Here is a 27,968-nt window from a genome sequence, read left to right as displayed (position 1 = left end):
AGGATCCCAGGAAGAACAGACATCTGTATATGTGTAAAAGAACCACATCTTCGACACCTACAATAAGCCAAACATTGTAATCAAACTTGCTGTAATAAAAAATAAAAATTTAAATTAAAAATACGAACAAGAAGTAGGGAGACAAACTTGAGGGGCTTTCTCCTGGCACATTCCATTCTAAATTCCAATCTAGAACACGACTTCCATTGAGGCTCTGCTGCCCTAGTAACCAGATTTGGTAAGGGAGAACTGCTGCCACCTTGTGGCCGTTTCACACAACAGCAGCTTTAATCCCAGCGCTAATGGTCAGTTGATATTCAAAATCATTGCAGGCCTGTAAATGAAACCTGCCCTGAAAACAAATCCTGGGGTCACATATCGACCAAAAAATTCAAAGGACGTCCATATTTCAAAACGACCGTTTCAAAAGGCATATTTTATGCACATTAGTGTTCTGCTTCTTTGTCTTTCTTTCTTTTTTGGTTAAAAAGACGGGAATGGAAAAAGGCATCCCTCAGACTGGGCGAAATCATTGCAAACGAATCAATGGACAAAGGTTTAATCTCCAATATATATAAACAGCTCATGCAGCTTAATATTAAAAAAACAAACAACCCAATACAAAAATGGGCAGAAGTTCTAAAGAGACGTTTCTTCAAAGAAGACACAGAGATGGCCAAGATGCACATGAAAAGCTGCTCAAGAGCACTAATTATTAGAGAAATGCAAATCATGACTACAATGAGGTATCACCTCACACCTGTTAGGATCGGCATCATCAGAAAATCTACAAACAACAAATTCTGGGGAGGGTGTCGACAAAAGGAGCCCTCTTCCACTATTGGTGGGAATGTAAATTGATACCATCACTAAGGAGAACACTATGGAGTTTCCTTTAAAAAACTAGAAATAGAATTACCATCTGATCCAGCAATCCCACTTCTGGGCATATACCCAGAGAAAACCATAAATCAAAAAGGCACATTCACCACAATGTTCATTGCAGCACTATTTAAAATAGTCAGGTAATGGAAGCAACCTAAATGCCCACAGACAGATGAATGGATAAAGATGGGGTACATATATAAAATGGAATATTACTCGGCCATAAAAGGGAATGAAACTGGGTCATTTGTAGAGACATCGATGGATCTAGAGACTGTCATATAGAATGAAGTAAGTCAGAAAGAGGAAAACAAATATTGTATATTAATGCATATATGTGGAACCTAAATGATGGTACAGATGAACTGGTTTGCAGGGAAGAAATAGAGACACAGAGGTAGAGAACAAACGTATGGACACCAAGTGTGGGAAGCCATGGGGTGGTGGTGGTGGGATGAGTTGGGAGATTGGGATTGACCTGTATACATGTATATGCATAAAATACATAACTGATAATAACCTGCTGTATAAAAAAGTAAATAAAATTAAATTTCAAAATTTTAGAAAATAAAATTTAAAAATAAAACAGAAAAAAGTTCTTCCCTTCACACACATGTATTTATAGGAATGAATTATTTCCATGCTTATATCTATAAATACATAAAAGAGGAATAAAATCTAACTTGAACCATAAACGAAAAAAACCCTGAACCCACCAGTTATACAGAGGAAAACACTATCAGGGCACTTGCTCCAGCGGTAAACAATTCTGAAGTTGATCAGAGGTGGGGAATCATCTCCCATCCAGCCAGGAACCCACCCCCCACGCAAGAAGCGTCCTCATTGCAAAGCTGGGAGACCCTGCCGAGGCATCTCTGAATAAAGGTGAGCTGAGCCCCAGACCAGCTGCTGCTGAACTGTTCCCACCCTTCCCACGAGAAACACCTGAATATGCACAAGGGTTTGAAATCCTAGAGGGAGGGCCATGGAGCCACACCAGCGAAAGCACGCAGGCCAAGTTGGTGACTGCAGGCCAGCCAGGGTGGTCCAGGCCCCGTGCGCTCTTCCGGAAGCTTTCCATTGTCCTGCCTGAGATACCCCTCCTCCCCCGGCCCCCACTGCTTTTTTCCTTCCTCACCTCTGTCCGGAGAGAAATTCCAGCGGAAGGTATGGGTGACACATCCTCTTCTTTACAGGTGGTGGCAGCCTGGCAACTCCTGCAGAAAGGCCAGCAGTGCCCCACTCACACCGGGCCAACAACAAAGCTCTGGCCCCTCATTCCCTCCCACCAGCTCAGCTCCGAGACTGCTGACGGGGCAGAGAATATGGAGTCAGGCACAGCTTCAGGGGCTATTGCTGCCTGGAGCGCTGTTTATATTGACCTCAACCAGGCACACCTGGGGAGGGCCGGACGGCAGGGTAAGGCTGCCCAGGTCAGCTAATCCACAACCCTCAGGGAATCACATTGTTGAAAATGGACCTCGCTAAGGCAGAATAGAAGCCAAGGAAAATAAGGACACAATGCCATTTGCAGCACCGTAGATGAGTCTAGAGGTAATCAGGTGACTTGTAGTAAGTGAAAAAGTGAAAGACACATATCATATCATATCACTTATAGGTGTTACCTAAAAATGGATACCAGGGCAGATATTTCCACGGAGAAGGGCAATCACAGTTTCATTAAACAAACTTATGGTTCACCAATGGAAAGGTGTGAGGATTGGATTCATTATGATATTGGGGTTAACAGACAGATACAAACACAGGTGAAATATATAATCACCAAAGACCTACGGAATACCAAGAGAAGACTACTCAACATTCTGTCATAACGTACATGGGAAAAGGATCCCAGGAAGAACAGACATATGTATATGTGTAAAAGAAACACATCTTGCACACCAAAAACAAGCCAAACGTTGTAATCAAACTTGCTGTAATAAAAAATTAAAAAAATTAAATTCAAAACACGAACAAGAAGTAGTGAGACAATCTTGAGGGGCTTTCTCCTGGCCCATTCCGTTCTAAATTCCAATCTAGAACGTGAATTCCATTGAGGCTCTGCTGCCCTAGTAACCAGATTTGGTAAGGGAGAATTGCTGCCACCTTGTGGCCGTTTCACACAACAGCAGCTTTAATCCCAGCTCTAATGGTCAGTGGATATTCAAAATCATTAGAGGCCTGTAAATGACACCTGTCCTGAAAACAAATCCTGGGGTCATATATCGACCAAAAAATTCAAAAGACGTCCATATTTCAAAATGACAGTTTCAAGAGGCATATTTTACGCACATTACTGTTCTGCTTCTTTTGCTTTCTTTCTTTCTTGGTTAAAAAAACGGGAATGGAAAAAGGCAACCCTCAGAATGGGCGAAAACGTTCGCAAACGAATCAATGGACAAAGGTTTAATCTCCAATATATATAAACAGCTCATGCAGCTTAATATTAATAAAACAAACAACCCAATACAAAAATGGGCAGAAGATCTAAATAGACGTTTCTTCAAAGAAGACACAGAGAGGGCCAAGAAGCACATGAAAAGCTGCTCAACATCACTAATTATTAGAGAAATGCAAATCAAAACAACAATGAGGTATGACCTCACTCCTGTTAGAATCGGGATCATCAGAAAATCTACAAACAACAAATTCTGGGGACGGTGTGGACAAAAGGAACCCTCTTCCGCTATTGGTGGGCATGTAAATTGATACAGTCACTATGGAGAACAGTATGGAGGTTCCTTTAAAAAACTAAAAAGAGAATTACCATAGGATCCAGCAATCCAACTTCTGGGCATATACCCAGAGAAAACCATAAATCACAAAGACACATTCACCAAAATGTTCATTGCAGCACTATTTACAATAGCCAGGTAATGGAAGCAACGTCAATGCCCACAGACAGACGAATGGATAAAGATGTGGTACATATATAAAATGGAATATTACGGAGCCATAAAAAGGAATGAAACTGGGTCATCTGTAGAGAAGTCGATGGATCTAGAGACTGTCATACAGAGGGAAGTAAGTCAGAAAGAGAAAAACAAATATTGTTTATTAATGCATATATGTGGAACCTAGAAAAATGGTACAAATGAACTAGTTTGTAGGGCAGAAATAGAGACAGAGGTAGAGAGCAAACGTATGGACACCAAGTGGGGGAAGCCATGGGGTGGTGGTGGTGGGATGAGTTGGGAGATTGGGATTGACCTGTATACATGTATATGCATGAAATAGATAACTAAGAATAACCTGCTGTACAAAAAAATAAATAAAATTAAATTTCAAAATTTTGAAAAATAAAATTTAAAAATAAAACAGAAAAAAGTTCTTCCATTCACACAGATGTATTTATATGAATGAATTATTTCCATGCTTATATCAATAAATACATAAAAGAGGAATAAAATCTAACTCGAACCAAAAAAAAAAAAAAACGGAACCTAACAGTTATACAGAGGAAAACCCTACCAAGGCACTTGCTCCAGCGGTAAACAATTCTGAAATTGGTCAGAGGTGGGGAATCATCTCTCATACAGCCAGCAGCCCCGCCACCCACGCAAGGAGCGTCCTCAATGCAAAGCTGGGGGACCGAGCCGAGGCCTCTGTGAGTAAACGTGAGCTGAGCCCCAGGCCAGCTGCTGTTGAAATTTTCCCTCCCTTCCCAGGTAAAACACCTGAATATGTACAAGTGCTTGAAAACCTAGAGGAAGGGCCGTGGAGCCACACCAGCGACAGCACGCTGGCCAACTTGGTGCCTGCAGGTCTGCCAGGATGGTCCTGGCCCCGGGCGCTCTTCTGGAAGCTTTCCATTTCCCTGCCTGAGATACCCCTCCTGTCCCGGCCCCCACTCCTTTTTTTCCTTCCTCACCTCAGCCCGGAGAGAAATTCCAGTGGAAGTTATGGGTGACACATCCTCTTCTTTACAGGTGGCAGCCTGGCAACTCCTGCAGAAAGGCCAGCAGTGCCCCACTCACACCGGGCCAACAACAAAGCTGTGGCCCCACATTCCCTCCCACCAGCTCAGCCCCGAGACTGCTGACGGGGCAGAGAATATGGAGTCAGGCACAGCTTCATGGGCTATTGCTGCCTGGAGCGCTGTTTATATTGACCTCAACCAGGCACACCTGGGGAGGGCCGGCCGGCAGGGTAAGGCTGCCCAGGTCAGCTAATCCACAACCCTTAGGGAATCACATTGTTGAAAATGGACCTCGCTAAGGCAGAATAGAAGCCAAGGAAAATAAGGACACAATGCAATTTGCAGCACCGTAGATGAGTCTAGAAGTAATCACGTGACTTGTAGTAACTCAGAAAGGGAAAGACACATATCATATCATATCACTTATAGGTGTTACCTAAAAATGGATACCAGGGCAGATATTTCCACGGAGAAGGGCAATCACAGATTCATTAAACAAACTTATGGTTCACCAATGGAAAGGTGTGAGGATTGGTTTCATTACGATATCGGGGTTAACAGACATATACAAACACAGGTGACATATATAATCACCAAAGACCTACGGAATACCAAGAGAAGACTACTCAACATTCTGTCATAACGTCCCTGGGAAAAGGATCCCAGGAAGAACAGACATCTGTATATGTGTAAAAGAACCACATCTTCGACACCTACAATAAGCCAAACATTGTAATCAAACTTGCTGTAATAAAAAATAAAAATTTAAATTAAAAATACGAACAAGAAGTAGGGAGACAAACTTGAGGGGCTTTCTCCTGGCACATTCCATTCTAAATTCCAATCTAGAACACGACTTCCATTGAGGCTCTGCTGCCCTAGTAACCAGATTTGGTAAGGGAGAACTGCTGCCACCTTGTGGCCGTTTCACACAACAGCAGCTTTAATCCCAGCGCTAATGGTCAGTTGATATTCAAAATCATTGCAGGCCTGTAAATGAAACCTGCCCTGAAAACAAATCCTGGGGTCACATATCGACCAAAAAATTCAAAGGACGTCCATATTTCAAAACGACCGTTTCAAAAGGCATATTTTATGCACATTAGTGTTCTGCTTCTTTGTCTTTCTTTCTTCTTTGGTTAAAAAGACGGGAATGGAAAAAGGCATCCCTCAGACTGGGCGAAATCATTGCAAACGAATCAATGGACAAAGGTTTAATCTCCAATATATATAAACAGCTCATGCAGCTTAATATTAAAAAAACAAACAACCCAATACAAAAATGGGCAGAAGTTCTAAAGAGACGTTTCTTCAAAGAAGACACAGAGATGGCCAAGATGCACATGAAAAGCTGCTCAAGAGCACTAATTATTAGAGAAATGCAAATCAAGACTACAATGAGGTATCACCTCACACCTGTTAGGATCGGCATCATCAGAAAATCTACAAACAACAAATTCTGGGGAGGGTGTCGACAAAAGGAGCCCTCTTCCACTATTGGTGGGAATGTAAATTGATACCATCACTAAGGAGAACACTATGGAGTTTCCTTTAAAAAACTAGAAATAGAATTACCATCTGATCCAGCAATCCCACTTCTGGGCATATACCCAGAGAAAACCATAAATCAAAAAGGCACATTCACCACAATGTTCATTGCAGCACTATTTAAAATAGTCAGGTAATGGAAGCAACCTAAATGCCCACAGACAGATGAATGGATAAAGATGGGGTACATATATAAAATGGAATATTACTCGGCCATAAAAGGGAATGAAACTGGGTCATTTGTAGAGACATCGATGGATCTAGAGACTGTCATATAGAATGAAGTAAGTCAGAAAGAGGAAAACAAATATTGTATATTAATGCATATATGTGGAACCTAAATGATGGTACAGATGAACTGGTTTGCAGGGAAGAAATAGAGACACAGAGGTAGAGAACAAACGTATGGACACCAAGTGTGGGAAGCCATGGGGTGGGGGTGGTGGGATGAGTTGGGAGATTGGGATTGACCTGTATACATGTATATGCATAAAATACATAACTGATAATAACCTGCTGTATAAAAAAGTAAATAAAATTAAATTTCAAAATTTTAAAAAATAAAATTTAAAAATAAAACAGAAAAAAGTTCTTCCCTTCACACACATGTATTTATAGGAATGAATTATTTCCATGCTTATATCTATAAATACATAAAAGAGGAATAAAATCTAACTTGAACCATAAACGAAAAAAACCCTGAACCCACCAGTTATACAGAGGAAAACACTATCAGGGCACTTGCTCCAGCGGTAAACAATTCTGAAGTTGATCAGAGGTGGGGAATCATCTCCCATCCAGCCAGGAACCCACCCCCCACGCAAGAAGCGTCCTCATTGCAAAGCTGGGAGACCCTGCCGAGGCATCTCTGAATAAAGGTGAGCTGAGCCCCAGACCAGCTGCTGCTGAACTGTTCCCACCCTTCCCACGAGAAACACCTGAATATGCACAAGGGTTTGAAATCCTAGAGGGAGGGCCATGGAGCCACACCAGCGAAAGCACGCAGGCCAAGTTGGTGACTGCAGGCCAGCCAGGGTGGTCCAGGCCCCGTGCGCTCTTCCGGAAGCTTTCCATTGTCCTGCCTGAGATACCCCTCCTCCCCCGGCCCCCACTGCTTTTTTCCTTCCTCACCTCTGTCCGGAGAGAAATTCCAGCGGAAGGTATGGGTGACACATCCTCTTCTTTACAGGTGGTGGCAGCCTGGCAACTCCTGCAGAAAGGCCAGCAGTGCCCCACTCACACCGGGCCAACAACAAAGCTCTGGCCCCTCATTCCCTCCCACCAGCTCAGCTCCGAGACTGCTGACGGGGCAGAGAATATGGAGTCAGGCACAGCTTCAGGGGCTATTGCTGCCTGGAGCGCTGTTTATATTGACCTCAACCAGGCACACCTGGGGAGGGCCGGACGGCAGGGTAAGGCTGCCCAGGTCAGCTAATCCACAACCCTCAGGGAATCACATTGTTGAAAATGGACCTCGCTAAGGCAGAATAGAAGCCAAGGAAAATAAGGACACAATGCCATTTGCAGCACCGTAGATGAGTCTAGAGGTAATCAGGTGACTTGTAGTAAGTGAAAAAGTGAAAGACACATATCATATCATATCACTTATAGGTGTTACCTAAAAATGGATACCAGGGCAGATATTTCCACGGAGAAGGGCAATCACAGTTTCATTAAACAAACTTATGGTTCACCAATGGAAAGGTGTGAGGATTGGATTCATTACGATATTGGGGTTAACAGACAGATACAAACACAGGTGAAATATATAATCACCAAAGACCTACGGAATACCAAGAGAAGACTACTCAACATTCTGTCATAACGTACATGGGAAAAGGATCCCAGGAAGAACAGACATATGTATATGTGTAAAAGAAACACATCTTGCACACCAAAAACAAGCCAAACGTTGTAATCAAACTTGCTGTAATAAAAAATTAAAAAAATTAAATTCAAAACACGAACAAGAAGTAGTGAGACAATCTTGAGGGGCTTTCTCCTGGCCCATTCCGTTCTAAATTCCAATCTAGAACGTGAATTCCATTGAGGCTCTGCTGCCCTAGTAACCAGATTTGGTAAGGGAGAATTGCTGCCACCTTGTGGCCGTTTCACACAACAGCAGCTTTAATCCCAGCTCTAATGGTCAGTGGATATTCAAAATCATTAGAGGCCTGTAAATGACACCTGTCCTGAAAACAAATCCTGGGGTCATATATCGACCAAAAAATTCAAAAGACGTCCATATTTCAAAATGACAGTTTCAAGAGGCATATTTTACGCACATTACTGTTCTGCTTCTTTTGCTTTCTTTCTTTCTTGGTTAAAAAAACGGGAATGGAAAAAGGCAACCCTCAGAATGGGCGAAAACGTTCGCAAACGAATCAATGGACAAAGGTTTAATCTCCAATATATATAAACAGCTCATGCAGCTTAATATTAATAAAACAAACAACCCAATACAAAAATGGGCAGAAGATCTAAATAGACGTTTCTTCAAAGAAGACACAGAGAGGGCCAAGAAGCACATGAAAAGCTGCTCAACATCACTAATTATTAGAGAAATGCAAATCAAAACAACAATGAGGTATGACCTCACTCCTGTTAGAATCGGGATCATCAGAAAATCTACAAACAACAAATTCTGGGGACGGTGTGGACAAAAGGAACCCTCTTCCGCTATTGGTGGGCATGTAAATTGATACAGTCACTATGGAGAACAGTATGGAGGTTCCTTTAAAAAACTAAAAAGAGAATTACCATAGGATCCAGCAATCCAACTTCTGGGCATATACCCAGAGAAAACCATAAATCACAAAGACACATTCACCAAAATGTTCATTGCAGCACTATTTACAATAGCCAGGTAATGGAAGCAACGTCAATGCCCACAGACAGACGAATGGATAAAGATGTGGTACATATATAAAATGGAATATTACGGAGCCATAAAAAGGAATGAAACTGGGTCATCTGTAGAGAAGTCGATGGATCTAGAGACTGTCATACAGAGGGAAGTAAGTCAGAAAGAGAAAAACAAATATTGTTTATTAATGCATATATGTGGAACCTAGAAAAATGGTACAAATGAACTAGTTTGTAGGGCAGAAATAGAGACAGAGGTAGAGAGCAAACGTATGGACACCAAGTGGGGGAAGCCATGGGGTGGTGGTGGTGGGATGAGTTGGGAGATTGGGATTGACCTGTATACATGTATATGCATGAAATAGATAACTAAGAATAACCTGCTGTACAAAAAAATAAATAAAATTAAATTTCAAAATTTTGAAAAATAAAATTTAAAAATAAAACAGAAAAAAGTTCTTCCATTCACACAGATGTATTTATATGAATGAATTATTTCCATGCTTATATCAATAAATACATAAAAGAGGAATAAAATCTAACTCGAACCAAAAAAAAAAAAAACGGAACCTAACAGTTATACAGAGGAAAACCCTACCAAGGCACTTGCTCCAGCGGTAAACAATTCTGAAATTGGTCAGAGGTGGGGAATCATCTCTCATACAGCCAGCAGCCCCGCCACCCACGCAAGGAGCGTCCTCAATGCAAAGCTGGGGGACCGAGCCGAGGCCTCTGTGAGTAAACGTGAGCTGAGCCCCAGGCCAGCTGCTGTTGAAATTTTCCCTCCCTTCCCAGGTAAAACACCTGAATATGTACAAGTGCTTGAAAACCTAGAGGAAGGGCCGTGGAGCCACACCAGCGACAGCACGCTGGCCAACTTGGTGCCTGCAGGCCTGCCAGGATGGTCCTGGCCCCGGGCGCTCTTCTGGAAGCTTTCCATTTCCCTGCCTGAGATACCCCTCCTGTCCCGGCCCCCACTCCTTTTTTTCCTTCCTCACCTCAGCCCGGAGAGAAATTCCAGTGGAAGTTATGGGTGACACATCCTCTTCTTTACAGGTGGCAGCCTGGCAACTCCTGCAGAAAGTCCAGCAGAGCCCCACTCACACCGGGCCACCCACAAAGCCGTGGACCCTCACACCCTCCCACCAGCACAGCCCCGAGACTGCTGACGGGGCAGAGAATATGGAGTCAGACACAGCTGCAGGGGCTATTGCTGCCAGGAGTGCTGTTTATATTGACCTCAACACAGGCACACCTGGGGAGGGCCGGCCAGCAGGGTCAGGCTGCCCAGGTCAGCTAATACTCAGCCCTCAGAGAATCACATTGCAGAAAATGGACCTCGCTAAGACAGAATATTAGCCAAGGAAAAAAGGACACAATGCCATTTGCAGCACCGTAGATGAGTCTAGAGGTAATCACGTGACTTGTAGTAAGTCAGAAACTGAAAGACACATATCGTATGATATCACTTATAGGTGTTACCTAAAAATTGATACCAGGGCAGATATTTCCATGGAGAAGGGCAATCACAGATTCATTAAACAAACTTATGGTTCACCAATGGAAAGGTGCGAGGATTGGATTCATTACGATATTGGGGTTAACAGACAGATACAAACACAGGTGAAATATATAATCACCAAAGACCTACGGAATACCAAGAGAAGACTACTCAAAATTCTGTCATAGCGTACATGGGAAAAGGATCCCAGGAAGAACAGACATATGTATATGTGTAAAAGAAACACATCTTGCACACCAAAAACAAGCCAAACGTTGTTATCAAACTTGCTAAAATAAAAAATAAAAAAATTAAATTCAAAACACAAACAAGAAGTAGTGATACAAACTTGAGGGGCTTTATCCTGGCACATTCCGTTCTAAATTCCAATCTAGAACGTGAATTGCATTGAGGCTCTGCTGCCCTAGTAACCAGATTTGGTAAGGGAGAACTGCTGCCACCTTGTGGCCGTTTCACACAACAGCAGCTTTAATCCCAGCGCTAATGGTCAGAGGATATTCAAAATCATGACAGGCCTGTAAATGACACCTGCCCTGAAAACAAATCCTGGGGTCATATATCGACCAAAAAATTCAAAAGACGTCCATATTTCAAAATGACAGTTTCAAGAGGCATATTTTACGCACATTAGTGTTCTGATTCTTTTGCTTTCTTTCTTTCTTGGTTAAAAAAACGGGAATGGAAAAAGGCAACACTCAGAATGGGCGAAAACGTTCGCAAAAGGATCAATGGACAAAGGTTTAATCTCCAATATATATAAACAGCTCATGCAGCTTAATATTAATAAAACAAACAACCCAATACAAAAATGGGCAGAAGATCTAAATAGACGTTTCTTCCAAGAAGACACAGAGATGGCCAAGACGCACATGAAAAGCTGCTCAACATCACTAATTATTAGAGAAATGCAAATCAAAACTACAATGAGGTATGACCTCACTCCTGTTAGAATCGGGATCATCAGAAAATCTACAAACCACAAATTCTGGGGACGGTGTGGACAAAAGGAACCCTCTTCCGCTATTGGTGGGCATGTAAATTGATACAGTCACTATGGAGAACAGTATGGAGGTTCCTTTAAAAAACTAAAAAGAGAATTACCATAGGACCCAGCAATCCCACTTCTGGGTATATACCCAGAGAAAATCATAAATCACAAAGACACATTCACCACAATGTTCATTGCAGCACTATTTACAAGAGCCAGGTAATGGAAGCAACCTAAATGCCCACAGACAGACGAATGGATAAATATGTGCTACATATATAAAATGGAATATTACTGAGCCATAAAAAGGAATGAAACTGGGTCATTTGTAGAGAAGTCGATGGATCTAGAGACTGTCATACAGAGGGAAGTAAGTCACCAAGAGGAAATCAAATATTGTATATTAATGCATATATGTGGAACCTAAAAGATGGTACAGATGAACTGGTTTGCAGGGAAGAAATAGAGACACAGAGGTAGAGAACAAACGTATGGACACCAAGTGTGGGAAGCCATGGGGTGGTGGTGGTGGGATGAGTTGGGAGATTGGGATTGACCTGTATACATGTATATGCATAAAATACATAACTGATAATAACCTGCTGTATAAAAAAGTAAATAAAATTAAATTTCAAAATTTTGAAAAATAAAATTTAAAAATAAAACAGAAAAAATTTATTACCTTCACAAAGATGTATTTATAGGAAAGAATTATTTCCATGCTTATATCTATAAATACATAAAAGAGGAATAAAATCTAACTTGAACCATATACGAAAAAAAACCTGAACCCACCAGTTATACAGAGGAAAACCCTATCAGGGCACTTGCTCCAGCGGTAAACAATTCTGAAATTGGTCAGAGGTGTGGAATCATCTCCCATCCAGCTAGCACCCACCCCCCACGCAAGGAGCGTCCTCATTGCAAAGCTGGGAGACCGTGCCGAGGCATCTCTGAATAAAGGTGAGCTGAGCCCCAGGCCAGCTGCTGCTGAACTGTTCCCACCCTTCCCAGGTAAAACACCTGAATATGTACAATGGCTTGAAAGCCTAGAGGACGGGACGTGGAGCCACACTAGCGACAGCACGCAGGCCAACTTGGTGCCTGCAGGCCAGCCAGGGTGGTCCTGGCCCCGGGTACTCTTCCGGAAGCTTTCCATTGTCCTGCCTGTGATACCCCTCCTGTCCCGGCCCCCACTGCTGTTTTCCTTCCTCACCTCTGTCCGGAGAGAAATTCCAGCGGAAGGTATGGGTGACACATCCTCTTCTTTACAGGTGGCAGCCTGGCAACTCCTGCAGAAAGGCCAGCAGTGCCCCACTCACACCGGGCCACCAACAAAGCTGTGGCCCCTCATTCCCTCCCACCAGCTCAGCCCCGAGACTGCTGACGGGGCAGAGAATATGGAGTCAGGCACAGCTTCAGGGGCTATTGCTGCCTGGAGCGCTGTTTATATTGACCTCAACCAGGCACACCTGGGGAGGGCCGGCCGGCAGGGTAAGGCTGCCGAGGTCAGCTAATCCACAACCCTCAGGGAATCACATTGTTGAAAATGGACCTCGCTAAGGCAGAATAGAAGCCAAGGAAAATAAGGACACAATGCCATTTGCAGCACCGTAGATGAGTCTAGAGGTAATCACGTGACTTGTAGTAAGTCAGAAAGTGAAACACACATATCATATCATATCACTTATAGGTGTTACCTAAAAATGGATACCAGGGCAGATACTTCCACGGAGAAGGGCAATCACAGATTCATTAAACACACTTATGGTTCACCAATGGAAAGGTGTGAGGATTGGTTTCATTACGATATCGGGGTTAACAGACATATACAAATACAGCTGACATATATAATCACCAAAGACCTACGGAATACCAAGAGAAGACTACTCAACATTCTGTCATAACGTCCCTGGGAAAAGGATCCCAGGAAGAACAGACATCTGTATATGTGTAAAAGAACCACATCTTCGACACCTACAATAAGCTAAACATTGTAATCAAACTTGCTGTAATAAAAAATAAAAATTTAAATTAAAAATACGAACAAGAAGTAGGGAGACAAACTTGAGGGGCTTTCTCCTGGCACATTCCATTCTAAATTCCAATCTAGAACATGACTTCCATTGAGGCTCTGCTGCCCTAGTAACCAGATTTGGTAAGGGAGAACTGCTGCCACCTTGTGGCCGTTTCACACAACAGCAGCTTTAATCCCAGCGCTAATGGTCAGTTGATATTCAAAATCATTGCAGGCCTGTAAATGACACCTGCCCTGAAAACAAATCCTGTGGTCACATATCGACCAAAAAATTCAAAGGACGTCCATATTTCAAAACGACCGTTTCAAAAGGCATATTTTATGCACATTAGTGTTCTGCTTCTTTGTCTTTCTTTCTTTTTTGGTTAAAAAGACGGGAATGGAAAAAGGCATCCCTCAGACTGGGCGAAAATCGTTGCAAACGAATCAATGGACAAAGGTTTAATCTCCAATATATATAAACAGCTCATGCAGCTTAATTTTAAAAAAACAAACAACCCAATACAAAAATGGGCAGAAGTTCTAAAGATACGTTTCTTCAAAGAAGACCCAGAGATGGCCAAGACGCACATGAAAAGATGCTCAAGAGCACTAATTATTAGAGAAATGCAAATCAAAACTACATGAGGTATCACCTCACACCTGTTAGGATCGGCATCATCAGAAAATCTACAAACAACAAATTCTGGGGAGGGTGTGGACAAAAGGAGCCCTCTTCCACTATTGGTGGGAATGTAAATTGATACAGTCACCATGGAGAACACTATGGAGTTTCCTTTAAAAAACTAGAAATAGAATTCCCATATGATCCAGCAATCCCCCTTCTGGGCATATACCCAGAGAAAACCATAAATCAAAAAGGCACATTCACCACAATGTTCATTGCAGCACTATTTAAAATAGCCAGGTAATGGAAGCAACCTAAATGCCCACAGACAGATGAATGGATAAAGATGGCGTACATATATAAAATGGAATATTACTCGGCCATAAAAAGGAATGAAACTGGGTCATTTGTAGAGACATCGATGGATCTAGAGACTGTCCTATAGAATGAAGTAAGTCAGAAAGAGGAAAACAAATATTGTATATTAATGCATATATGTGGAACCTAAAAGATGGTACAGATGAACTGGTTTGCAGGGAAGAAATAGAGACGCAGAGGTAGAGAACAAACGTATGGACACCAAGTGTGGGAAGCCATGGGGTGGTGGTGGTGGGATGAGTTGGGAGATTGGGATTGACCTGTATACATGTATATGCATAAAATACATAACTGATAATAACCTGCTGTATAAAAAAGTAAATAAAATTAAATTTCAAAATTTTAAAAAATAAAATTTAAAAATAAAAGAGAAAAAAGTGCTTCCCTTCCCACACATGTATTTATAGGAATGAATTATTTCCATGCTTATATCTATAAATACATAAAAGAGGAATAAAATCTAACTTGAACCATAAACGAAAAAAAACCTGAACACACCAGTTATACAGAGGAAAACCCTATCAGGGCACTTGCTCCAGCGGTAAACAATTCTGAAATTGGTCAGAGGTGTGGAATCATCTCCCATCCAGCTAGCACCCACCCCCCACGCAAGGAGCGTCCTCATTGCAAAGCTGGGGGACCGTGCCGAGGAATCTCTGAATAAAGGTGAGCTGAGCCCCAGGCCAGCTGCTGCTGAACTGTTCCCACCCTTCCCAGGTAAAACACCTGAATATGTACAAGGGCTTGAAAGCCTAGAGGAAGGGCCCTGGAGCCACACTAGCGACAGCACGCAGGCCAACTTGGTGCCTGCAGGCAAGCCAGGGTGGTCCTGGCCCCGGGTACTCTTCCGGAAGCTTTCCATTGTCCTGCCTGTGATACCCCTCCTGTCCCAGCCCCCACTGCTTTTTTCCTTCCTCACCTCTGTCCAGAGAGAAATTCCAGCGGAAGGTATGGGTGACACATCCTCTTCTTTACAGGTGGCAGCCTGGCAACTCCTGCAGAAAGGCCAGCAGTGCCCCACTCACACCGGGCCACCAACAAAGCTGTGGCCCCTCATTCCCTCCCACCAGCTCAGCCCCGAGACTGCTGACGGGGCAGAGAATATGGAGTCAGGCACAGCTTCAGGGGCTATTGCTGCCTGGAGCGCTGTTTATATTGACCTCAACCAGGCACACCTGGGGAGGGCCGGCCGGCAGGGTAAGGCTGCCCAGGTCAGCTAATCCACAACCCTCAGGGAATCACATTGTTGAAAATGGACCTCGCTAAGGCAGAATAGAAGCCAAGGAAAATAAGGACACAATGCCATTTGCAGCACCGTAGATGAGTCTAGAGGTAATCAGGTGACTTGTAGTAAGTGAAAAAGTGAAAGACACATATCATATCATATCACTTATAGGTGTTACCTAAAAATGGATACCAGGGCAGATATTTCCACGGAGAAGGGCAATCACAGTTTCATTAAACAAACTTATGGTTCACCAATGGAAAGGTGTGAGGATTGGTTTCATTACGATATCGGGGTTAACAGACATATACAAACACAGGTGACATATATAATCACCAAAGACCTACGGAATACCAAGAGAAGACTACTCAACATTCTGTCATAACGTCCCTGTGAAAAGGATCCCAGGAAGAACAGACATCTGTATATGTGTAAAAGAACCACATCTTCGACACCTACAATAAGCCAAACATTGTAATCAAACTTGCTGTAATAAAAAATAAAAATTTAAATTAAAAATACGAACAAGAAGTAGGGAGACAAACTTGAGGGGCTTTCTCCTGGCACATTCCATTCTAAATTCCAATCTAGAACACGACTTCCATTGAGGCTCTGCTGCCCTAGTAACCAGATTTGGTAAGGGAGAACTGCTGCCACCTTCTGGCCGTTTCACACAACAGCAGCTTTAATCCCAGCGCTAATGGTCAGTTGATATTCAAAATCATTGCAGGCCTGTAAATGACACCTGCCCTGAAAACAAATCCTGGGGTCACATATCGACCAAAAAATTCAAAGCACGTCCATATTTCAAAACGACCGTTTCACAAGGCATATTTTATGCACATTAGTGTTCTGCTTCTTTGTCTTTCTTTCTTTTTTGGTTAAAAAGACGGGAATGGAAAAAGGCATCCCTCAGACTGGGCGAAAATCGTTGCAAACGAATCAATGGACAAAGGTTTAATCTCCAATATATATAAACAGCTCATGCAGCTTAATATTAAAAAAACAAACAACCCAATACAAAAATGGGCAGAAGTTCTAAAGAGACGTTTCTTCAAAGAAGACACAGAGATGGCCAAGATGCACATGAAAAGCTGCTCAAGTGCACTAATTATTAGAGAAATGCAAATCAAAACTACAATAAGGTATCACCTCACACCTGTTAGGATCGGCATCATCAGAAAATCTACAAACAACAAATTCTGGGGAGGGTGTGGACAAAAGGAGCCCTCTTCCACTATTGGTGGGAATGTAAATTGATACCGTCACTATGGAGAACAGTATGGAGTCTCCTTTAAAAAACTAGAAATAGAATTACCATCCGATCCAGCAATCCCACTTCTGGGCATATACCCAGAGAAGACCATAAATCAAAAAGGCACATTCACCACAATGTTCATTGCAGCACTATTTAAAATAGCCAGGTAATGGAAGCAACCTAAATGCCCACAGACAGATGAATGGATAAAGATGGGGTACATATATAAAATGGAGTATTACTCGGCCATAAAAAGGAATGAAACTGGGTCATTTGTAGAGACATCGATGGATCTAGAGACAGTCATACAGAATGAAGTAAGTCAGAAAGAGGAAAACAAATATTGTATATTAATGCATATATGTGGAACCTAAAAGACGGTACAGATGAACTGGTTTGCAAGGAAGATATAGAGACACAAAGGTAGAGAACAAACTTATGGACACCAAGTGTGGGAAGCCATGGGGTGGTGGTGGTGGGATGAGTTGGGAGATTGGGATTGACCTGTATACATGTATATGCATAAAATACATAACTGATAATAACCTGTATAAAAAAGTAAATAAAATTAAATTTCAAACTTTAAAAAAATAATATTTAAAAATAAAACAGAAAAAAGTTCTTCCCTTCACACACATGTATTTATAGGAATGAATTATTTCCATGCTTATATCTATAAATACATAAAAGAGGAATAAAATCTAACTTGAACCATATATGAAAAAAAACCTGAACCCACCAGTTATACAGAGGAAAACCCTATCAGGGCACTTGCTCCAGCGGTAAACAATTCTGAAATTGGTCAGAGGTGTGGAATCATCTCCCATCCAGCTAGCACCCACCCCCCACGCAAGGAGCGTCCTCATTGCAAAGCTTGGAGACCGTGCCGAGGCATCTCTGAATAAAGGTGAGCTGAGCCCCAGGCCAGCTGCTGCTGAACTGTTCCCACCCTTCCCAGGTAAAACACCTGAATATGTACAAGGGCTTGAAAGCCTAGAGGACGGGACGTGGAGCCACACTAGTGACAGCACGCAGGCCAACTTGGTGCCTGCAGGCCAGCCAGGGTGGTCCTGGCCCCGGGTACTCTTCCGGAAGCTTTCCATTGTCCTGCATGTGATACCCCTCCTGTCCCGGCCCCCACTGCTTTTTTCCTTCCTCACCTCTGTCCGGAGAGAAATTCCAGCGGAAGGTATGGGTGACACATCCTCTTCTTTACAGGTGGCAGCCTGGCAACTCCTGCAGAAAGGCCAGCAGTGCCCCACTCACACCGGGCCACCAACAAAGCTGTGGCCCCTCATTCCCTCCCACCAGCTCAGCCCCGAGACTGCTGACGGGGCAGAGAATATGGAGTCAGGCACAGCTTCAGGGGCTATTGCTGCCTGGTGCGCTGTTTATATTGACCTCAACCAGGCACACCTGGGGAGGGCCGGCCGGCAGTGTAAGGCTGCCCAGGTCAGCTAATCCACAACCCTCAGGGAATCACATTGTTGAAAATGGACCTCGATAAGGCAGAATAGAAGCCAAGGAAAATAAGGACACAATGCCATTTGCAGCACCGTAGATGAGTCTAGAGGTAATCACGTGACTTGTAGTAAGTCAGAAAGTGAAAGACACATATCATATCATATCACTTATAGGTGTTACCTAAAAATGGATACCAGGGCAGATACTTCCACGGAGAAGGGCAATCACAGATTCATTAAACAAACTTATGGTTCACCAATGGAAACGTGTGAGGATTGGTTTCATTACGATATCGGGGTTAACAGACATATACAAACACAGGTGACATATATAATCACCAAAGACCTACGGAATACCAAGAGAAGACTACTCAACATTCTGTCATAACGTCCCTGGGAAAAGGATCCCAGGAAGGACAGACATCTGTATATGTGTAAAAGAACCACATCTTCGACACCTACAATAAGCCAAACATTGTAATCAAACTTGCTGTAATAAAAAATAAAAATTTAAATTAAAAATACGAACAAGAAGTAGGGAGACAAACTTGAGGGGCTTTCTCCTGGCACATTCCATTCTAAATTCCAAACTAGAACATGACTTCCATTGAGGCTCTGCTGCCCTAGTAACCGGATTTGGTAAGGGAGAACTGCTGCCACCTTGTGGCCGTTTCACACAACAGCAGCTTTAATCCCAGCGCTAATGGTCAGTTGATAGTCAAAATCATTGCAGGCCTGTAAATGACACCTGCCCTGAAAACAAATCCTGGGGTCACATATCGACCAAAAAATTCAAAGGACGTCCATATTTCAAAACGACCGTTTCAAAAGGCATATTTTATGCACATTAGTGTTCTGCTTCTTTGTCTTTCTTTCTTTTTTGGTTAAAAAGACGGGAATGGAAAAAGGCATCCCTCAGACTGGGCGAAAATCGTTGCAAAAGAATCAATGGACAAAGGTTTAATCTCCAATATATATAAACAGCTCATGCAGCTTAATTTTAAAAAAACAAACAACCCAATACAAAAATGAGCTGAAGTTCTAAAGAGACGTTTCTTCAAAGAAGACACAGAGACGGCCAAAACGCACATGAAAAGCTGCTCAACATCACTAATTATTAGAGAAATGCAAATCAAAACTACAATGAGGTATGACCTCACTCCTGTTAGAATCGGGGTCATCAGAAAATCTACAAACAACAAATTCTGGGGAGGGTGTGGACAAAAGGAACCCTCTTCCGCTATTGGTGGGCATGTAAATTGATACAGTCACTATGGAGAACAGTATGGAGGTTCCTTTAAAAAACTAAAAAGAGAATTAACATAGGATCCAGCAATCCCACTTCTGGGCATATACCCAGAGAAAACCATAAATCACAAAGACACATTCACCACAATGTTCATTGCAGCACTATTTACAATAGCCAGGTAATGGAAGCAACCTAAATGCCCACAGACAGACGAATGGATAAAGATGTGGTACATATATAAAATGGAATATTACTCAGCCATAAAAAGGAAAGAAACTGGGTCATTTGTAGAGAAGTCGATGGATCTAGAGACTGTCATACAGAGGGAAGTAAGTCAGAAAGAGAAAAACAAATATTGTGTATTAATGCATATATGTGGAACCTAGAAAAATGGTACAAATGAACTAGTTTGCAGGGCAGAAATAGAGACAGAGGTAGAGAACAAACGTATGGACACCAAGTGGGGGAAGCCATGGGTTGGTGGTGGTGGGATGAGTTGGGAGATTGGGATTGACCTGTATACATGTATATGCATGAAATAGATAACTAAGAATAACCTGCTGTATAAAAAAATAAATAAAATTAAATTTCAAAATTTTTAAAAATAAAATTTAAAAATAAAACAGAAAAAAGTTCTTCCATTCACACAGATGTATTTATATGAATGAATTATTTCCATGCTTATATCAATAAATACATAAAAGAGGAATAAAATCTAACTCGAACCAAAAAAAAAAAAAAACGGAACCTAACAGTTATACAGAGGTAAACCCTACCAAGGCACTTGTTCCAGCGGTAAACAATTCTGAAATTGGTCAGAGGTGGGGAATCATCTCTCATACAGCCAGCAGCCCCCCCCCCCACGCAAGGAGCATCCCCATCGCAAAGCTGGAGGACCGTGCCGAGGCCTCTGTGAGTAAACGTGAGCTGAGCCCCAGGCCAGCTGCTGTTGAAATTTTCCCTCCCTTTCCAGGTAAAACACCTGAATAAGTTCAAGTGCTCGAAAACCTAGAGGAAGGGCCGTGGAGCCACACCAGCGACAGCACGCTGGCCAACTTGGTGCCTGCAGGCCAGCCAGGATGGTACTGGCCCCGGGCGTTCTTCTGGAAGCTTTCCATTTCCCTGCCTGAGATACCCCTCCAGTCCTGGCCCCCACTCCTTTTTTTCCTTCCTCACCTCAGCCCGGAGAGAAATTCCACTGGAAGTTATGGGTGACACATCCTCTTCTTTACAGGTGGCAGCCTGGCAACTCCTGCAGAAAGTCCAGCAGAGCCCCACTCACACCGGGCCACCCACAAAGCCGTGGACCGTCACACCCTCCCACCAGCACAGCCCCGAGACTGCTGACGGGGCAGAGAATATGGAGTCAGGCACAGCTGCATGGGCTATTGCTGCCTGGAGTGCTGTTTATATTGACCTCAACCCAGGCACACCTGGGGAGGGCTTGCCGGCAGGGTCAGGCTGCCCAGGTCAGCTAATCCGCAGCCCTCAGGGAATCACATTGCAGAAAATGGACCTCGCTAAGACAGAATATTAGCCAAGGAAAAAAAGGACACAATGCCATTTGCAGCACCGTAGATGAGTCTAGAGGTAATCACGTGACTTGTAGTAAGTCAGAAACTGAAAGACACATATTGTATGATATCACTTATAGGTGTTACCTAAAAATTGATACCAGGGCAGATATTTCCATGGAGAAGGGCAATCACAGATTCATTAAACAAACTTATGGTTCACCAATGGAAAAGTGTGAGGATTGGATTCATTACGATATTGAGGTTAACAGACAGATACAAACATAGGTGAAATATATAATCACCAAAGACCTACGGAATACCAAGAGAAGACTACTCAACATTCTGTCATAACGTACATGGGAAAAGGATCCCAGGAAGAACAGACATATGTATATGTGTAAAAGAAACACATCTTGCACACCAAAAACAAGCCAAACGTTGTAATCAAACTTGCTGTAATAAAAAATAAAAACAATTAAATTCAAAAGACGAACAAGAAGTAGTGAGACAAACTTGAGGGGCTTTCTCCTGGCCCATTCCGTTCTAAATTCCAATCTAGAACGCGAATTCCATTGAGGCTCTGCTGCCCTAGTAACCAGATTTGGTAAGGGAGAACTGCTGCCACCTTGTGGCCGTTTCACACAACAGCAGCTTTAATCCCAGCGCTAATGGTCAGAGGATATTCAAAATCGTGACAGGCCTCTAAAAGACACCTGCCCTGAAAACAAATCCTGGTGTCATATATCGACCAAAAAATACAAAAGACGTCCATATTTCAAAATGACAGTTTCAAGAGGCATATTTTAAGCACATTAGTGTTCTGCTTCTTTTGCTTTCTTTCTTTCTTGGTTAAAAAAACGGGAATGGAAAAAGGCAACCCTCAGAATGGGCGAAAACGTTCGCAAAAGAATCAATGGCCAAAGGTTTAATCTCCAATATATATAAACAGCTCATGCAGCTTAATATTAATAAAACAAACAACCCAATACAAAAATGGGCAGAAGATCTAAATAGACGTTTCTTCCAAGAAGACACAGAGATGGCCAAGACGCACATGAAAAGCTGCTCAACATCACTAATTATTAGAGAAATGCAAATCAAAACTACAATGAGGTATGACCTCACTCCTGTTAGAATCGGGATCATCAGAAAATCTACAAACAACAAATTCTGTGGGCGGTGTGGACAAAAGGAACCCTCTTCCGCTATTGGTGGCATGTAAATTGATACAGTCACTATGGAGAACAGTATGGAGGTTCCTTTAAAAAACTAAAAAGAGAATTACCATAGGATCCAGCAATCCCACTTCTGGGCATATACCCAGAGAAAACCATAAATCACAAAGACACATTCACCACAATGTTCATTGCAGCACTATTTACAATAGCCAGGTAATGGAAGCAACCTAAATGCCCACAGACAGACGAATGGATAAAGATGTGGTACATATATAAAATGGAATATTACTCAGCCATAAAAAGGAATGAAACTGGGTCATTTGTAGAGAAGTCGATGGATCTAGAGACTGTCATACAGAGTGAAGTAAGTCAGAAAGAGAAAAACAAATATTGTATATTAATGCATATATGTGGAACCTAGAAAAATGGTACAAATGAACTAGTTTGCAGGGCAGAAATAGAGACAGAGGTAGAGAACAAACGTATGGACACCAAGTGGGGGAAGCCATGGGGTGGTGGTGGTGGGATAAGTTGGGAAATTGGGATTGACCTGTATACATGTATATGCATGAAATAGATAACTAAGAATAACCTGCTGTATGAAAAAATAAATAAAATTAAATTTCAAAATTTTAAAAAATAAAATTTAAAAATAAAACAGATAAAAGTTCTTCCATTCACACAGATGTATTTATATGAATGAATTATTTCCATGCTTATATCAATAAATACATAAAAGAGGAATAAAATCTAACTCGAACCAAAAAAAAAAAAAACACCGGAACCTAACAGTTATACAGAGGAAAACCCTACAAAGGCACTTGCTCCAGCGGTAAACAATTCTGAAATTGGTCAGAGGTGGGGAATCATCTCTCATACAGCCAGCAGCCCCGCCCCCCCACGCAAGGAGCGTCCTCTTCGCAAAGCTGGGGGACCGTGCCGAGGCCTCTGTGAGTAAACGTGAGCTGAGCCCCAGGCCAGCTGCTGTTGAAATTTTCCCTCCCTTTCCAGGTAAAACACCTGAATATGTACAAGTGCTCAAAAACCTAGAGGAAGGGCCGTGGAGCCACACCAGCGACAGCACGCTGGCCAACTTGGTGCCTGCAGGCAAGCCAGGATGGTCCTGGCCCCGGGCGTTCTTCTGGAATCTTTCCATTTCCCTGCCTGAGATACCCCTCCTGTCCCGGCCCCCACTCCTTTTTTTCCTTCCTCACCTCAGCCCGGAGAGAAATTCCAGTGGAAGGTATGGGTGACACATCCTCTTCTTTACAGGTGGCAGCCTGGCAACTCCTGCAGAAAGTCAAGCAGAGCCCCACTCACACCGGGCCACCCACAAAGCCGTGGACCCTCACACCCTCCCACCAGCACAGCCCCGAGACTGCTGACGGGGCAGAGAATATGGAGTCAGGCACAGCTGCATGGGCTATAGCTGCCTGGAGTGCTGTTTATATTGACCTCAACCCAGGCACACCTGGGGAGGGCTTGCCGGCAGGGTCAGGCTGCCCAGGTCAGCTAATCCTCAGCCCTCAGGGAATCACATTGCAGAAAATGGACCTCGCTAAGACAGAATATTAGCCAAGGAAAAAAAGGACACAATGCCATTTGCAGCACCGTAGATGAGTCTAGAGGTAATCACGTGACTTGTAGTAAGTCAGAAACTGAAAGACACATATCGTATGATATCACTTATAGGTGTTACCTAAAAATTGATACCAGGGCAGATATTTCCATGGAGAAGGGCAATCACAGATTCATTAAACAAACTTATGGTTCATCAATGGAAAGGTGTGAGGATTGGATTCATTACGATATTGAGGTTAACAGACAGATACAAACACAGGTGAAATATATAATCACCAAAGACGTACGGAATACCAAGAGAAGACTACTCAACATTCTGTCATAACGTACATGGGAAAAGGATCCCAGGAAGAACAGACGTATGTATATGTGTAAAAGAAACACATCTTGCACACCAAAAACAAGCCAAACGTTGTAATCAAACTTGCTGTAATAAAAAATAAAAAAATTTATTTCAAAACACAAACAAGAAGTAGTAAGACAAACTTAAGGGCTTTCTCCTGGCCCATTCCGTTCTAAATTCCAATCTAGAACGTGAATTCCATTGAGGCTCTGCGGCCCTAGTAACCAGTTTGGGAAGGGAGAACTGCTGCCAACTTGTGGCCGTTTCACACAACAGCAGCTTTAATCCCAGCGCTATTGGTCAGTGGATATTCAAAATCATGACAGGCCTGTAAATGACACCTGCCCTGAAAACAAATTCTGCGGTCATATATCGACCAAAAAATTCAAAAGACGTCCATGTTTCAAAATGACAGTTTCAAGAGGCATATTTTACGCACATTAGTGTTCTGCTTCTTTTGCTTTCTTTCTTTCTTGGTTAAAAAAACGGGAATGGAAAAAGGCAACCCTCAGAATGGGCGAAAACGTTCGCAAAAGAATCAATGGACAAAGGTTTAATCTCCAATATATATAAACAGCTCATGCAGCTTAATATTAATAAAACAAACAACCCAATACAAAAATGGGCAGAAGATCTAAATAGACGTTTCTTAAAAGAAGACACAGAGATGGCCACGACGCACATGAAAAGCTGCTCAACATCACTAATTATTAGAGAAATGCAAATCAAAACTACAATGAGGTATGACCTCACTCCTGTTAGAATCGGGATCATCAGAAAATCTACAAACAACAAATTCTGGGGAGGGTGTGGACAAAAGGAACCCTCTTCCGCTATTGGTGGGCATGTAAATTGATACAGTCACTATGGAGAACAGTATGGAGGTTCCTTTAAAAAACTAAAAAGAGAATTACCATAGGATCCAGCAATCCCACTTCTGGGCATATACCCAGAGAAAACCATAAATCACAAAGACACATTCACCACAATGTTCATTGCAGCACTATTTACAATAGCCAGGTAATGGAATCAACCTAAATGCCCACAGACAGACGAATGGATAAAGGTGTGGTACATATATAAAATGAAATATTACTCAGCCATAAAAAGGAATGAACCTGGGTCATTTGTATAGAAGTCGATGGATCTAGAGACTGTCATACAGAGGGAAGTAAGTCAGAAAGAGAAAAACAAATATTGTATATTAATGCATATATGTGGAACCTAGAAAAATGGTACAAATGAACTAGTTTGCAGGGCAGAAATAGAGACAGAGGTAGAGAACAAACGTATGGACACCAAGTGGGGGAAGCCATGGGGTGGTGGTGGTGGGATGAGTTGGGAGATTGGGATTGACCTGTATACATGTATATGCATGAAATAGATAACTAAGAATAACATGCTGTATAAAAAAATAAATAAAATTAAATTTCAAAATTTTTAAAAATAAAATTTAAAAATAAAACAGAAAAAAGTTCTTCCATTCACACAGATGTATTTATATGAATGAATTATTTCCATGCTTATATCAATAAATACATAAAAGAGGAATAAAATCTAACTCGAACCAAAAAAAAAACAAAAACGGAACCTAACAGTTATACAGAGGAAAACCGTACCAAGGCACTTGCTCCAGCGGTAAACAATTCTGAAATTGGTCAGAGGTGGGGAATCATCTCTCATACAGCCAGCAGCCCCGCCCCCCCACGCAAGGAGCGTCCTCATCGCAAAGCTGGGGGACCATGCCGAGGCCTCTGTGAGTAAACGTGAGCTGAGCCCCAGTCCAGCTGCTGTTGAAATTTTCCCTCCCTTTCCAGGTAAAACACCTGAATATGTACAAGTGCTCGAAAACCTAGAGGAAGGGCCGTGGAGCCACACCAGCGACAGCACGCTGGCCAACTTGGTGCCTGCAGGCCAGCCAGGATGGTCCTGGCCCCGGGCGTTCTTCTGGAAGCTTTCCATTTCCCTGCCTGAGATACCCCTCCTGTCCCGGCCCCCACTCCTTTTTTTCCTTCCTCACCTCAGCCCGGAGAGAAATTCCAGTGGAAGTTATGGGTGACACATCCTCTTCTTTACAGGTGGCAGCCTGGCTACTCCTGCAGAAAGTCAAGCAGAGCCCCACTCACACCGGGCCACCCACAAAGCCGTGGACTGTCACACCCTCCAACCAGCACAGCCCCGAGACTGCTGACGGGGCAGAGAATATGGAGTCAGGCACAGCTGCATGGGCTATTGCTGCCTGGAGTGCTGTTTATATTGACCTCAACCCAGGCACACCTGGGGAGGGCTTGCCGGCAGGGTCAGGCTGCCCAGGTCAGCTAATCCGCAGCCCTCAGGGAATCACATTGCAGAAAATGGACCTCGCTAAGACAGAATATTAGCCAAGGAAAAAAAGGACACAATGCCATTTGCAGCACCGTAGATGAGTCTAGAGGTAATCACGTGACTTGTAGTACGACAGAAACTGAAAGACACATATTGTATGATATCACTTATAGGTGTTACCTAAAAATTGATACCAGGGCAGATATTTCCATGGAGAAGGGCAATCACAGATTCATTAAACAAACTTATGGTTCACCAATGGAAATGTGTGCGGATTGGATTCATTACGATATTGAGGTTAACAGACAGATACAAACACAGATGAAATATATAATCACCAAAGACTTACGGAATACCAAGAGAAGACTACTCAACATTCTGTCATAACGTACATGGGAAAAGGATCCCAGGAAGAACAGACATATGTATATGTTTAAAAGAATCACATCTTGCACACCAAAAACAAGCCAAACGTTGTAATCAAACTTGCTGTAATAAAAAATAAAAAAAATTAAATTCAAAAGACGAACAAGAAGTAGTGAGACAAACTTGTGGGGCTTTCTTCTGGCCCATTCCGTTCTAAATTCCAATCTAGAACGTGAATTCCATTGAGGCTCTGCTGCCCTAGTAACCAGATTTGGTAAGGGAGAACTGCTGCCACCTTGTGGCCGTTTCACACAACAGCAGCTTTAATCCCAGCGCTAATGGTCAGAGGATATTCAAAATCATGACTGGCCTCTAAAAGACACCTGCCCTGAAAACATATCCTGGGGTCATATATCGACCAAAAAATACAAAAGACGTCCATATTTCAAAATGACAGTTTCAAGAGGCATATTTTACGCACATTAGTGTTCTGCTTCTTTTGCTTTCTTTCTTTCTTGGTTAAAAAAACGGGAATGGAAAAAGGCAACCCTCAGAATGGGCGAAAACGTTCGCAAAAGAATCAATGGACAAAGGTTTAATCTCCACTATATATAAACAGTTCATGCAGCTTAATATTAATAAAACAAACAACCCAATACAAAAATGGGCAGAAGATCTAAATAGACGTTTCTTCCAAGAAGACACAGAGATGG

Source organism: Mesoplodon bidens (assembly GCF_964165515.1).
Source record: "Mesoplodon bidens genome assembly, contig: HAP1_SCAFFOLD_56, whole genome shotgun sequence".
Taxonomy (NCBI): Eukaryota; Metazoa; Chordata; class Mammalia; order Artiodactyla; family Ziphiidae; genus Mesoplodon; species Mesoplodon bidens.
This window is presented reverse-complemented; position numbering follows the sequence as displayed.